The 13,082-nt window shown below is 48.3% G+C and overlaps 1 pseudogene; it reads right to left on the bottom strand.

Moving 5' to 3' along the window:
- Positions 1-6,696: 6,696 nt before the first annotated feature.
- LOC115873609 lies at positions 6,697-6,794 on the bottom strand (annotated as a pseudogene).
- Between the last annotated feature and the right edge of the window lie 6,288 nt (positions 6,795-13,082).

The raw sequence follows: 13,082 nt of genomic DNA, 5'->3' as shown, positions 1-13,082 counted from the left end.
TGAGAGAAATTACTCACAAAGTTACCATCTAATCAAAGATCTATCCTACTGTGCATCGCCTCTGTTGAACTTACTGATCGGGGACTGTTTTCCGGGCTGCATCCTGAGTAACAGAAGGAACATGCACCAACAAGAATGAGCCTCGGAAACAGCATATTGAGGGGAAGATGTAAGACTGCAGACAGCATGATCCCTTCTTCAGATAGGACAGGAAGCAAAACGAGGTAACGTGTAAGTGACCATCACGAGGGTGAAAACTACCATGAAAAGGAACGGTGGAAGCTCATAGGAGATGGGGATGTGCTACTACTCAAGGTGTGGGGTGTGTGCGAGCAGATTCTTTTGAGGTCCTACCCACAACCCCAGGGCCTGTGGACTCGGGGTACATGTAGGCAGGGTACTCTCAGCAGCTTTTGCTCAGATACACGCTTCAGGCCAGAGCACCTCAACCTGCCCAGACACCGCAGTGCCCTATCAGATGGGTGATTCTGAACCACAAGGACTATAGTAACCCCCAAGAGTATCCTATCAAAAGGAGCCTGGCAGTGGCAGCTGGCTCGCTGCCATGCCTACCAGGGGCTGCAACTTGCAGGGGGTCCAAGGATCTGCTTCTGGGGCAACCAAATGGAGACAGGGGCAAACTCGGGGAGATGGTTATGTCATCCCTCTTTAAATATACTTCTGGGGGTCTGATGCGCGTCACCATGGTGGAGATGCGTAAAACTCCTCAGATGGCATGAGCAGAGTGAGAGTGGATGATGAAAATAACTGATGGACTCTGTGGGACAGTGTGGAATGGAAGAGAGGCACCCAGAGCCAGTCTCCCCCTCCTCTGTCATCCGGTGCTTCTACGGGAACATCTGAGTTCCACTCATGGAAGGCCCTTCAAGTCATGGAAAGAGGCTTGGGGCTTCAGGGACAGAAAATAGGTCAGGGGCAGTAGGATGGAACTGACTCATTTGGGAGCAAACAGCAGAGAGTTGGGGGTGGGGGGGGCCTTAGTGATGGGCCCTGGAGCTGGGAAGGGTGGTAGGGTAGATTAGATGCTCTTTGTTTCCTGGTCCTAATACAACAGAAAAGCCACCAGGGAGGGTCTTGAAAGAAATGCATTGTCTCACAGTTCAGGAGTCTTTGAGTCCCAGTTCAATGGGTGGCCCTCAGAGGGATGTCCTTTCTGGTCTACTTCAATTTCCAGGAGCTGTTAGCAATCTGTGATGTTCCTGGCTTTGTCGATGAGCCTGTCTTGTCATTTGCCGTTCTCTTCCCATGGTATGCCCTTCTGGGCCTATTTACTCTCCTTATAACTCAGAAGGCATCAGGCTTAGGATCCAGCCCCACTCTGGTGTGACCTTGTTAATGTACACAGAACAAAACATACAAACCAATGCACTTTCCACACAAGATTACCCCACAGGTACAGAGACCAGGACTTGTACACCTCTTGGGGGGACACAATTCCATCAACACGGATGTCCTTGTCAGCCCAGGGCCCCAAGGCTCTGTGAGTCCGTCCTGCTTACCCTTCCCCACATTTTCTTTTCCTTCCTCCCCTCTCATTCCACTGACCCCCTCCGTCCACTGAGCCCCCTCCCAGATCGCCCATCTGCTTCCCCCTTTCCTGTTTGCCTGCCTTGCCCTTCCTTTCTCTGCACCCAGCTTCCCCGACGGGCTTCAGGAAGAAGGCTGGAGAAGGGAGAGGAGGAGCACCTGGCTGGGAAGGGGAGGACGTGGCTCTGGTGTTGCTGAGGTGCAGTGCTGTCTGAGCTGGGAGTCCACCCAGAGCCGACATGACCTTCCAGCCGCTGCCAGTTTGACACTTGCTCAGGCTCTGTCTGTGTGGCGGTGATGGCTCTAGCAAACATATTCTACGTTGGCCGCTGATTTCCCTGCTCTGCCTTGAGCCGGAGCTATTTCCAGCAGCACAACATGTTTTCCTCCCCTCTTTTTATTTATTTATTTTATGGAGCTATAATTAACCGAACGTGCAATTCCCTAGTTCAATCATATCAAGAAAGGCTGGACAATCGTCGTCACAATCAACTTGGAATCTTTTCTTGTTCTTGTGCCCACGGCTGTTGACCCTCCATTTCCCCCACCCTCCCTTGCTGTGCCATCAAAACCAAACCAAATTCACGGGCACCAGGTTGAGGCTGACTCACAGCGACTTCTAGCACAGGGTCGCACTGCCCCATGGATGCTGAGACTGTCTTTATGGGAGTAGAAAGCCCCGCCTTTCTCCTTCTGAGTAGCTGATGGTTTCAAACTGCTAACCTGGCAGTTAGCAGCCCAGTGAGTAATCACTACACCACGAGGGCAATCAGTAATCCAGCTACTCTCCATAAACCCCATGCAGGCTTCCCTCTGCAGATAAACATACAAGCAAGGGCAAACCACAAACAAGGACCCAGCAACAAGGAGCACATGAGACAGGCAAAGACCTCAACCTAAGAGAAAGCAGAGAATGCTCAAAATTTACGATAAATTCACATTGGGGTCAGAAGATCAAATTACAAGGTGTTACATCCTAAGTGCAGCTGCTAAAGCACACTTTGCAAAAATTTTTGGTCTGACATTAAGGCTGTTAACGATCATAGCCTAGGTGCATTTAGGATTCACAGGGGACTCAATCCACGTAGAGACCCTATAAATGAATTTTGGGCTACTACTGTCATCCATCGCTTTCCACACACCAGGTGTTTAGAATGTAGACACTGGTCCCATCCCCTCCTCCAGGTTTGGATTTTTATTATTTGCAATCCTTGGATCACGCAGATTGATGTGCTTCTTCCATGTAGACTTCACTTCTCACTTAGATGGCTGCTTGTTTTAAGACAAGTCTTTAAGACCCCAGACACTATTTTCTATTTTTCAATTTGGAAGGTTAAGTAGATTTGCATATATATATCAAATCATTTTATTGGGAGCTCGTACCACTCTTATCCCAATCCACACATACATGCAATGCCAGACACTATTTTCAGGCTAGCCTGGCACCATCGGATTTCTTCACCACCCTTTGACGTGGCACTCATGTCTTCAGTGATCTCATGAGGGTGAGTACCAGGCAGACCCAGGCCATAGAACTAATTGTTCTTATATTAGGGCTGCAAACAAGTGAGAGCCTCAAACCCATCCATGAAACTACGATTTCTGTAAGTCTGTGGTTCATTTTTAGAGACATCATTGTCATTTTATGATAGTGCATCATAAACCAGGTCCATGGGGGTTAAGATAATTCTATCGACAGTAACATTATTCTAGTCAATGGTAGAGCACTGTCGAGCAAAGGACTTTATACATGGGTAGGACTTATTAGTAGACTCTGATACATGAATTTCAAGTTGGGTCTCTTCAAAGCGTGGGTGACGACATTAGTGACACAGGCCCTGCGGATTGGAGATGGCAGTACTTTCAGTAACACTCATTTACAAAGGCAGAACCATGCCCGGTAGACTAATCCATGTCACATAAAGGCAGAGAGCATGAAAACCGGAAGCATATGCTGGCCCCAGGTCGGTAGCCATTGAGCACCCTAAGAGCAGTAAGTCCAAACCCACCCCAACTCCAATGACCACCAGTTCCCGAACCTTTGGATAACAGTCATCTTCTTCTTCTCCCACCAGGGCATTTCAACTTCAAGTTCAAGGGAGTATTGCCATTGCTTGGTTCTGCTATAAATGAGTTTAGAGACATGTCCGGTCACTTAGCGTGGTTTTCACTTTGGGCACTTCGGGTGGGGTCTGTGACGGGTGCTGTGGACCTCAGAAGGACTGAGTCCAATGTCTGAGTTGTCTGTTGCTTGTTGCCTGGGTCATCAGGGGTTGGTTAGAAGGTAGGTAAAAATTCCCAGTTAGAAACATAATACTTGGTGCATTTCCCCCGTGGAATCTCTACGAGCCATGTTAAGTGTTTTCCTCAAAGGTAGGGTTCCCTACTCAGCCACCTACCATCAGAAGGGCAACTGTCCCCTTCAATACAGACATGACCCCCCACCTCCTTCCTCTAATCTGATCTCCCAGTGAAGTCCACTCATTACTCTGTTAATTTGGGGTGGCAGTAGAACACTGTTATATGATGGGGATTGATTGGACTTCTCCCTCTGAAATGGGAGACTGACCCCATCTGTGGGGAGGCCACCCTTTGGGGTGGTTGGTTGGTTTGTGGTTTGGGAAGTGTTCTCAGGAGGGGATGCTCTATGGTTTATGGGAACCAGGCAGGCCCACTGCCGCCATGCTGTTTCGTGGTTTCTTCAGTGCTGCTTGAGGATGCCGAGTAATCCGTTGTCTGTGTGTACCAGTTTCCTTATCCATTCTTCAATGGATGGGCAGTTGGGCGGTTTCCAGCTTCCTGCTAGTATGAGCTGCGCTGCTATGAGCATGGGAGAGCCTCTATCTGTTCAGGCCCTGTCCCTTACTTCTTTGGGGTACATGCCCAGTGGAGGTCTTGCTGGGCCTTCTGGTTTTTCCAGTCCCAGTTATTTCAGAAAGCGTCATCATTTCTCACAATGGTTGTACATGTTTACAATCCCACCACCAATCTCTCCACATCCTCTCCAGCGTTTGTTTCAGCAGAACATTTCCCTGGGCCACTGACAAGCCCATGCAGAGATTCCCTAAAATATGCCTTGGTCTTGTCTTATTTTTATTTATAAAAGGACAAGGGGTTAAGTTATTCTCTGTGAGCTGCACAACAGGCAGGAAAATGGAGCCATGTGAACACAGCCTTGGCCAAGAGTGTCTAGGAGGTCATGCTCTGCTGGGCACGGACAGAGCTCTTCTGTGTTCCCCTTCCTTGCTCTACCAGCGGTGGGCACGGCCTCTTGTGGCTGGTGGATGGAAGGACTGGTTCTCCCTAAGCCTCCGGACCCCATCGCTGTGCAGGCGGAACCAGCGGCACCTGCGAGCTATTCTGCTGTGGTTTTGACCATGCTAACACTATAAAAGGAAACAAAATCTCCCAGCCAATCGCTATCAACTCAACTCAACTCCTGGTGACCCCATGTGTATCAGAACAAAATCATGGGTTTTCCACAGCTGATAGATAGATCAGGAGTAGAACACCAGGGCTTTCTTCCAAGTTTCCTGTGGGTTGACTTGGACCTCCAGTCTTTTGGTCCGTGACTGGGCACTCAATCACTTGTGCCCCCCAAGGAAACTGAAGACAAAGACATAAGGAGTCCTTAGAAATCCTGTTTTCAAGACTCCCTTATGCATAAGGTGCTTGTGAGTGTGAACGGTTCCCAGGGTGACTAACCAAGAGTAGGGACAGACTAAGGGGGTGGGAAGGATGCCTGTCCCCACCTGAGGATGAGGGGAATGCACTCGACCTTCGGCAGCAGTGGGGCAGGACGACATACTCTGAAACTCCCAAATAAACGAGGGATTCACGTAGGGCTTCCAGACGCCGCCTTTCCTCTTCTGTCTCCGGACCATAGACTTACTTCGGCCACTTTGAGGGATACGAACTGTAAACTCATCTACAAGTGAACAATGGGCGTGAGGCCTGCTTGGACCCCAGCCAAGATGTCCCACAGGGTTCACTGGTGTGCTTAGCTCATAGGATGGCCCCTAGCAGAGACAGGAGTCTGATGGTCAGAAACAGCACATGACTGCTGCCTTTAGAATACAGAGAGCAGGGCACTGATCAAGACTCGTTGCAGCTAGAATTTGCAGAATGTGGTTGTGATAATGGGCCAGCTTGGGGGACAGCTGCTGGGCAGAGGCAGGTGGGTGGGGGACCCACTGAGAGGCTGAGCTTCATGTTGAGGGTGAAGGACAGAACAAGTGGGCAAATGCCATGTGCCTCAGGGCAAACTGTCCCCTGGGTAACGTCCAGGTCTCAGATTCTGAGGTACGTAGAGTCCTCCAGTGCACTTTGCTCTTTGGGCAGGCAAGAACTACGAGCCAGACTGTGGGGTAAGCACCCTCAAAGGTGCTTTCAGCTCCTGCATCTGAGACTCTGAGAACCATCATCATCACGTCCAGCCCTTGGAGGACTTGGGATCTTCAAATATCAACATTGGAAGGCACTCGAATGCCCTGTAGACCTGTCTTCTGACATCTGCAACGAAATGCTATGTTCTGACCTCTCTTATGCTTTTGTTTGTTTGTTTGTTTGTTTGTTTCATGAATAAAGCACAGCCAATGGAATCATTTCTTTTTGCTTTGTGCTGCTTCAATTGCTATGAAGGCTGTGTTGTATGAATTTGAGAACTGCCACTCTGTAGCTTCTACCTAGAACCTACACTAGCTAGTGTGTGGTATGACACCACACAACGATCAAGAAGTAAGAAGGCAAAGCTGTCATTATTTACAGATGATGTTTGTTTACATGTAAAAATCCCAAAGAATCAACAGCACTAAAATTATGAACATTTTAGGAACGTTTCATGAAGGAGTCACTAGATGTACAGTTAATATACAAATACAACTTGGATTAAAATAGGATACTAAATATCTCAGAATAAATCTGAAAAAAGGTATATAAGGGAAATTTTAAAACTTCCTTTAGATTTATTTTGAATACATTTTTTCTTGTTCTGAAAATACTTGTAACACATTTGCCAATTTAACAGTTTACACATGTACAATTTAGTGGCATCAACTACATTAATTGTGCTGTGCAAACATCATCAATATATGTTGCCAAATTTTCCATGACCATAAACAGAATTCAATGTTGCCTAAACAAGGACTTAAAAATATGAAATGCTTCAAGAATTTCCCTATGTAGGGACCATGCTAATCTTCTCTGTATCATTCCACTTTCAGTGGATGTGCTAGTGAAGTAAGCATGGGGTATTATTTTGAAAAGATGTAAATAAATGAAGAGGCATACCATATTCATGGATAGGGGCACGATTTATAAAGATGACAATTCTCCCCCAATGGATGCAGAAGATTCAATTAATTTCTGATCAAACTCCCAAGAGGGTCTTTCATGGGACTCGATGAGGTCATTCTAAATTACATACAGAAGAACAGAGAACCTGGAACAGGACACTCTGAAGTCCCTGCCACATGCTAGGATCACTATGAAGCTGTAGTAATTGAAGTGACACGAGATTACTGCATGGTTACACAAATAGGCCCTGCAATTGGCTAGGGAATGCCAAAGCAGACTTCTCCATCAATGGACTGCTGGCACTGAACAGAACCCAAACATGACATGGGAACAGGTGTGAGGACAGCGCAGGGCGGGGTGGTGGTTTGCTCTGTTGGGCACAGAGCCATGTGAGTTGGAACCAAGTCAAGGACACCTAATGACAACACGTGAACAGATGGTGCGGTGGGCCAGGGAGAAAGGAAAAACTGCCCCATCGGTACTGCTGGTAAATTAGATCACTGGAAAGAGTACATCAACTCTTTAATTCAGAAACGAAGTGCCCAAAACTAAAGCACAAAATTCTAATAGAAAACCTTTCACATCCCCTCACAGAAGGGTCACAGAGAAGGGATGAGTCAACCAGGGTGCAGTAAAGCACTGATGAGACACACACTATTCCTCTGGTTCCTTGAGGCTTCCTCACCCCCCACTATCATGACCCCAGTACTGCCTTTCACTGTGGGCTGGACCACAGCATGTGCACAGGTACGTGTAACACAAAAGGGTTCAGGACACATAGAATCCAGGAACAGGAGTGGGAGTAGTGATAGGGCAGGGAGTAAGTGAGGAGAGGAGGGGAGGAAGAGGGAACTGATGATCAACACATAACCTCCCCATCACCACCACCCCTCCCCCTTGGAACAAACAATAAAAATCATCAGTGTAAGATATGAAAATAATAAGTTATAACTTATCAAGGGCCACGAGGCGGGGGGAAAGAGGAGCTGACACCAAGGACTCAATAGAAAGTAAATGTCTAGAAAATAGTGATGACAACACATGTGCAAATGCACCCGATACAATTGATGTATGAACTGTTTGTTACTAGAACTGTAAGAGCCCTCATTAAAATGTTTTGTTGTTATTTTAAACATTTATTGGAAGCTCTTCCAGATAGTATTACAATCCATAGTTCCACTAGATCAAGCATAATTGTATAATTGCTGCCATCATCAGTTTCAATTTTTTTTCTTTTTCAACTCCTTGATAGCAGCCCCTTTATCCCCTCCCTCCCCCACCCTACCACCCCCTGAACCTTTAATATAGTATAATATTATTATTATTATTATTGTTTTCTTTTGCCATAACTTACACCATCCCATGTAGCCATTCACCTAATTCTGATGTTCGTTCCCTTTGAGCGGTGTTATACAGTCATCCTTGCTATCAGTTCCCCTTTCCGCCCCCTTCCCGTATCCTCAGGGAGTCATTACTCTCCTTATTGTTTCTGAGGGGTTTATCTATCTTGAATTTTGTGCATTAAAAGATCTTGACTGTACCAATGTACATACAGAGGTCTAGTGAGATTTAGTGAGGTAAATCTAAAACCATTAATAGTGGGAGGAGGAAATTTTAAAGAACTAGAGGATAATTATGTGTTTCATCAGTGCTCCACGCACCCTGGATATATCGATATCGTACCTTCTGCATGGCCCTTCTGTGAAGGACTGTCCAATTATCTTACAGGCGGGCTTTGGGTCTCCACTTTGTCTGTGCTCCTTCATGCAAGTGTGATTGCTTGTTTGTTTAAATCATGTTATTAGGGGCTCATACAGCTCTTATCACAATCCATCCATCCATCCATTGTGCCAAGCACATTTGTATATTTGTTGTATCATCATTTTCAAAACATTTTCTTTCTACTTGAGCCCTTGGTATGAGCTCATTTTTCCCTCCTTCCCCTCCCCTCCCTCCTTCATGAATCCTTGATAATTTATAAGTTATTATTATTTTTTCATGTCTCACAGTGACCAATGTCTCCCTTCACCCACTTTTCTGTTGTCCATCCCCCTGGGAGGGGGTTATATGTAGATCCTTGTGATTGGTTCCTCCTTTGTCCCCCCACCTTCCCTTTACCTTCCTGGTATGCCTACTCTCATTATTGGTCCCGAGGGGTCTATCTATCCTGTATGTCCTGTGTTTCCAGCTCTTCTATGTACCCATGTACATGTTCTGGTCTTGCCAGATTTGTAAGGTAGAATTGGGGTCATGATAATGGTGGGGAGGAAGCATTAAAGAAGTAGAAGAAAGGTGCATGTTTCAAAATGTTAAAAAAAGAAAACTTTTCAGTACCAGGGTTGGAAAATATTTCATATGTACATTGGTCATGGTGATTAATAAACTACTTAAAAAGGCACGGAGGAGCAGAGATTCAGAAACCCAAGGCAGGAAGGATAGTCCTGTGGGGAGCTACAGGGAACAAGGAGGAAGGGGGACTAGAAACTGCCAAGAGCTTAGGGGTGGCAAAGGGCCTTGCTCACCTGACCTTCATGTGCCTGTGGAATGAACCAAGCAAGTCTTCACCTCAACTTCACCTTGCTCCCACACGCCACCATCCTATCGGGATCTCCCTGTGAAGAAGCCACCAACGTCTGAGGTCAAGGTCAAGGCTCAGTCCAGCCTCGTGACTGTGGGGCACAGAGCGACATAGAGCAGCGGGTGAATCTGGAAAGAGAAAGGGTCAGTCAGCGCCCTGGGAAGGGAGATGGTGACCCGCCTGATGGTTCGACACTGAAGGACTTCGGCTCATCAGAGAACACCGTAGAGCAGCGGTTCTCCACCTTCCTCATGCCACGACCCTTTCATACAGTTCCTCATGTGGTGGGGACCCCCAACCATAACATTATTTTCATTGTTACTACATAACTGTCATTTTGCTACTGTTAAGAATCGTCATGTAAATATCTGATATGTAGGACATATTTTGATCGTTACAAATTGAACATCATTAAAGCATAGTGATTAGTCACAAAAACAACGTGTACTTATATATTGTGAAATATTTATTTCTAATGACAAATAAATGAAATTTTGTCTTGAAGCATGGTGTAGCGTGGGTAACAGTCTTCACGCCGGGTCCTCGTAGGTGGGCATATCTGCATGTGGGCAGACCCGCCTGGAGACGGATAGAGGAGCCGTGTCTCAGTTCCTAAGCCTCTCGGAAATATTTATGTTTTCCCATGGTCTGAGGCGACCCCTGTGAAAGGGTCATTCGACCCCCAAAGGGGTTGGTCGAGAGGATGTGTGCAACACATGGGACTGGAACACACAGAGAGAAAACTATATCACCTCAATGGGAAAATGGGCAAAAGCCACGGACAGACGTCGCGCAGAGGAGTTCGAACTGAGTGGTCCAGGGAGAGAGATGCCAGAGGACAGCGCCACCATTTGTGGGGCAAAATTTACAAATCTGGTGCTGCCAAGTGTTAGATCAAGCAAATCAGCGGCAGCTCCGAAATTCCCCCAGGGGTGTGACCTGGCACCACCACTTTGGGTAATATTATGACATTCCCCCCTAAAATTGAGCTTTCACATTTAAACTTTCTGACCCAATAGTCCCACTTCTAGGCGTCCTTTTACTCGACAATAGGGGAGGTCTGGGACAGTGTGTCCATGGCAGCACTGCTTCCCATCTCAGAAGCCCCACGCTGCCCAGATGGACTGACTTAGACACGTGCACGCCATGTAATGGTGTGCGACCCTCAGAACCACTGGACATCAGCGGTATGCCGCAAGGGCTCACTTAGCAATAGATCATTGCATGGGAAAGAGGAATTTGCCGAAGACCGAACAAGGCGTGCTGTCTTTTTCCTATGGTGACAGCAGCTAGAAGGGATGCCCACATCACACCTATTGCCATTGACCTGATTCTGGCCCACGCCAACCCCACGTGCTGCAGAGCTGAACTGCCCCACGGGTTTCTTGACCGTCATCTTTACAGACACAGATGACCGGTCCTTTCTTCTCCCACGGGGCTGTTGGGTAGGTTCTAATGGCCAGCACAAGTTATTTGAAAAGCAAAATCACTCTATCAAGACACAATACAATTAAGTAAGAAGGAAAATAAGAGACTTAGGCCTTGGTGAGGGCGTCTTTGAGGTGGGGTGGGGAAGCAGCAGTGAACCAGGGCCCAGAAAGTTAGATGAAGCTTTATGCATTTCCACCATTGCTTTGAAGGGTGCTCCATTGTTATTGTAATAACAAAGCTGGAATGCCCTGCAGAGGAGGCCAGACTTGGGCCAGGGGAGAGTCTGGATCAAAGACTGGGGTGGATCCACGCTGCTCCCAGAAACAGCCAGAAGAAAGGGGAGGGAGGAGCAGCTACCCACACTGCTGCCTGTTCCGGGCCTGGTTGGTTTTTCCTCTGAGGAGTCCCTGGGTTTAAAATGCCCGGTTTGCCCCTGTGGGCTATCAGACCAGCAAGGCAGGTTTATAAGCAATAGCACAAAAGACACTCTGTTTATCCTGGGAACATGGGTGATGCCCCTCCCACCCAAGGCTGGCCAGCCTGCCTTGGCTGGGCTCCCTGGGGGGCATCCCAGGCGCAGGAATAGCTCCAGATTCCTTGGAAAGGGGAAGGCTGTGAACTTGGAAGAACTCAGGACAGGATGGAAGCTCCTGGCCTGAATTCCTGCCTCTGGTCTCTAGCTTGGGCCTCCCATGGCAGAGGCCCTGGGGCACTCACTCCTTCTCAGGGGTTCTCAGAGGGTGGGCTCCTATAAAGAGCAGGCAGTCAGGCCTGGCCTTTACAGTGGTAGTGCACACAGGGAGGGTAGGACGGGGGTGGGGTGGGAGTAGGTGGGAGGGAGGTAAGGACGGTGGTCCCACAGCTATACCCATACCCGGCTCCTGGCCACTCTCTGGCACCCGGCACCCGGTCACTCCCTCTCAGCCCCCAGCACCCTGACTCTCTACCAGCCGTGCTGCAGTCAGGGACACCTTCACTGTGCACTTTGTCTCTCTGCCCAGAGAGGGTGAGGCAGTTTAGGTTAATTGTGCCAGCATGGCTGATAAATACATGTGGGATTAGTGGAAGGGCGGAGCGATAAATGGCTCAGTAAGCCCTGCCTTTCTAGTTCTCGCGACTCTTGCTTTCTGATGGTCAGACCAGGGTGCAGCTGCCTTAGCCAGTTCCCTGCTTCAGCTGGCAAGGCTCACTTCCTGCAAGACATCCCTCAGGAGAAGCCACATGGACCTACCCCGATGCAGCCCTGGGTGCTGGAGCAGCCATGTGGAGACCCCTGCCAGCGCTGAGATGTTTACATACTCACTGATTCGGCTTTCCTCCTGCAGTCAGCATCATTGTGTGTGTTTTGTGAGATGGAGGAGGACTTTGTAGATCGGTGTCAGACATATGGGCTAATATTGGACTTATAGGCTTGGACAGCACTGGGTTGGGATGCTTCTTAATGTACACTTATCCTTTATATAAAACTCTCTCTCATACACATATGAGTGTCTGTGAATTTGTTTCTCTAGTTTCCCCAGCCTAACACAGGAGGTTTCAGGGTTCACGTCTTTCGCTCGATGCGCAGTTTGGTTTTGGTGAATTGCAACCATGGTGCAGGAGCTTCGCTGTGAAGAAGCCGGGGCAGGAGCGCATGTATACTAGGGGGCCTGAGTCCCACCTCAGTACTCTCCCAGGGTGGGTGTGCTACCGCGAGAGCACACACAGCCACTCACACAAACTTATGTCAACTTCACAAGCACACACAGGCATGTCTATTCAAACATACATACACACACAGTAGCACTGACCCACCCCCAGCAATCCATTCCCTTGCACCTCTGTTTCCAGTCTCCTGGGGGTGTGGCACCTTCCAGAGCTGCCAGTCAGGGCACGGGCCCTCCTGCTTTAAGACTCCTTGGTGCTCTGGGTGAACAGAGACAGTGTGAAGGTGAAACCAGGTGGGAGATTTAAGTCCGTGAGCTTCTCAGACATTCTCCGTATTTTGTGCGATGGGGGAAGCAGCGGGGAAGGGATCCTGGGCCAGATTGGGAATAACCAGGAAACAGCAGACTGCAGCCTCTCTGAAGGTTGCGATTCAGCCTGTCTGGATTGGGCAGCAAGTTCTTGTGCTCCGGAGGCTGCTGGTCTAGGGACCGGATGGACGTGAGAACCGGCTCTCTAACAAGGATGGCGCTCCAGATGCCGGGTCCTGAGGGGGAGAGGAGCAGGGCCGAGCAGAAAAACTAGC

Source organism: Echinops telfairi, unplaced genomic scaffold (assembly GCF_000313985.2).
Source record: "Echinops telfairi isolate 266 unplaced genomic scaffold, ASM31398v2 ScPeMD7_7469;HRSCAF=8507_0, whole genome shotgun sequence".
In the NCBI taxonomy this organism is placed as follows: domain Eukaryota; kingdom Metazoa; phylum Chordata; class Mammalia; order Afrosoricida; family Tenrecidae; genus Echinops; species Echinops telfairi.
The sequence above is the reverse complement of the archived record's forward strand: the minus strand, read 5'-3'. Positions and strand labels throughout refer to the sequence as shown.